This window comes from Hibiscus syriacus, unplaced genomic scaffold (assembly GCF_006381635.1).
Source record: "Hibiscus syriacus cultivar Baekdansim isolate YM2019G1 unplaced genomic scaffold, ASM638163v2 tig00111837_pilon, whole genome shotgun sequence".
Taxonomy (NCBI): domain Eukaryota; kingdom Viridiplantae; phylum Streptophyta; class Magnoliopsida; order Malvales; family Malvaceae; genus Hibiscus; species Hibiscus syriacus.
The window spans coordinates 3761751-3764568 of record NW_024063194.1 but is presented as its reverse complement, the minus strand read 5'-3'; the positions used below and the strand labels follow the sequence as shown (position 1 = coordinate 3764568).

Genomic DNA, 2818 nt, shown 5'->3' with positions numbered 1-2818 from the left:
GAATATAATATTTGTATTTGATATATTAATCTCATAAACAATATCTGGTCTGAAATAAATTGAGTGCTGATAATTATAAAAAATGACATTAATCACAATCTCAAGAGCCCAAGTGCTAGCCAGAATTTTGTTGAATACATGGTATGGACCGAAAACATGTATGAAGAAAAGGGTTAAAAGGGCAAAAATATAAACTTGAAGTAAAACGAGGGGCTGAAACACTAAAAAAAGAAAAGTTAAGTAGAATGAGATCTAGGTTTTTCAACCCATCAAATACACACTATAAATATCACATTACTTCCGAAGTCTGCAACTTGAGCCGAAATCAGTGAAAGCAAAGACAAAGTTTCTCTTTTTTTTTTTCTTCTTTTAGTAAATTTTTTTGGTTGTAAAAATAGGCGGGAGTCTTTGGACTGGCCTTCATTAATCCCAAATGAGCTGAATGTTAAAGGTGCTTATTTGATTCATGGGAGGCCTAAACCAAATACCAAAATCTGGGGGTTTCGCTGATAATGCCTTCTTCTTCATATCGAAGGCATTTATTAGTAACTTCGTCAGACATTTGTTTTTGGGTGGATGCAGTTGGAGATCCATCGGTAGTATTAGCATTTTTTTAGAGGGATGAGCAGTTTTCGAAATCATTTTAGAATAGATGGTTTCGATCCTCTGCACATTTCTTTTAAAAGAAAGAATGCTAATGAAATTTTTGTTGGTCCATGTGTTTATCGGATCTGCAAGCAGTCCTTGGGGTTATAATATTTTTGAAAAGGTTGGAGATTTTCAATCTATTATTTACTTGCATAACCTCTTTGGGTGTCATTTATTTTCTATTTATTGATCGAATTAACACTTGTGTTTGCTTGAATTTCTTTGAGTTAAGCTTGAGTTTTTCTTTAAGCTTTCTGATATGTATGTTATCTCTATGAATATATAGTACAGGTACCAATGTTGCTTTGATAGTCTCTTGTGATATTTGGTTTTCCAATGGCAAAGACGACTTGGTAAATTTTGAGGTTAATGCTTGGCCAAGGTTTATTTATCCGAAATTAATCTTATGTGTATAATTTTATTTTGTTCGAGAAAGAACAGTTATCTGAAAATAGAATATTGGTAGCTGCTAAAGTTTACTTGTAATATCGGTTTAGATTGTATAATGTTCGTTAACAGCCCATTTGGTCTGTAATCTTTTATCATCATTTATGGCATGTCCCTTGATTAAAATGTATGTATATAGTGACCGCAGTAGTGGTGGCAATAGGGGAAAATCCAAAAACTGTGGGATTCAAACCAACGTGATGGGAAATAATTGAAACTTTTATCTACGGGATGGGATGGGAAAGTTTTATACTCGAAGCTTAAATTGGGATGAGGACTATGATTACTATATCTGAACAGTGGGGATAATCCAATCGTATTAGTGTGAATAACAGTGGGAATCTCCAAAAAATAATCTAAAGGATCTATGATAATTTACAAAAATAATTGTTGTGATATTCAAAATATATATGTGAGATTTCGTATTGTTATTATTACATCTTAAAGGATCTAAAATTGAAGTTTATATAATTTCTCATTTAATATACATTGATTTGTTGATATCGAAAATAGTTAAGATTGTAATATATATAGAGTGTTAGGTGAATATTAATATTTGAAAATTTCACATTATATATAGAGATCAATTTGAAACAATCTGATGTATCTTATAAGTTTTAGGTGTTATGTATAATGAGAATTCTTAAAACCGTACAGTGTTGGGGACGAAATGAGTAATGAATAATATATTTGAAAAAATGTTGTCTAAGAAATTTCCTTTTCGAGTCGCTCAAATGGTGATGATGATATTTTCCGGTTTTCTTTACTCCGTTGCGTTCGTTTAATGGGAAGGTGCATCGTCGTAGTTCGGATCAAGAGATGGGGACATCATCACTACTCTCTGCCGAAATCTGAAAAAGAAATGCATCTATTGCCATACTTATATTTACCTCTGTTCCATGTAATGCCATATAAAATCTGCCGCTTACATTATTGCAATAATTCGATTTCTCATACCTTTGTTTATGGTAAATTGGTAATAAACTTTTAAGTGAAATGAGCAAACATATTTGATCAATTTATCAAATTGTTTCTCTTTGTTGTTTTATACTTTTTTAGGTCATTGGTGTTAGATCTACTAAAATTACTTTCTCTTTCTTTCTTAGGGTCTTCCTTCTCCTCTCCTTTTTTAAGATTTAAATTAGATTTAAAATTTATTAAATACAAATTTTAAAGTGAAATAAAATTTTAAGTTTGATTATGGTAACATAAAATGATTATGTTGTTTAGGTCTTTGTATATACGTAGTTTAAGTGAGTTGCTGGAATAATTGAATAATTTTTATTATTATAAAAGATTACTTTAAATTACAAAAATTAATGTGGTAAATATTAATTGAACTTCATGATTATGTATAGATACTCATTTTAATTTATGATGGATTAATTAGAAATTATCCAATATAATGAATGTGCTTTCAAAATACATAATGTGATATTTTAGTTTTTTAACAAATAATGTAATATTTCTATCTTTTAAATGTTCAAGTAATACTTGGATAACTTGTAAAAAAAATACTTGGAAAAAATATTTAATATGTTATTTAAACTTTCATATTGTGAATTATTATAGTATTTTTGAACTTTTATTGATTGATTTAATATTTAGAAATAATGTTTAAAAACATTACAAGGAAAAGAACGGGAGAGAACAACTACACCCTTAGGGTGCATTTGGATGGGGATTGTGAGATTACCGAGAGAAATTTTTTTTTCCGAAATGT

The 2818-nt window shown here is 29.4% G+C and overlaps 1 pseudogene; it reads left to right on the top strand.

Moving 5' to 3' along the window:
• Window positions 1-426: 426 nt before the first annotated feature.
• On the top strand, window positions 427-564 carry LOC120171946 (annotated as a pseudogene).
• Window positions 565-2818: the final 2254 nt, after the last annotated feature.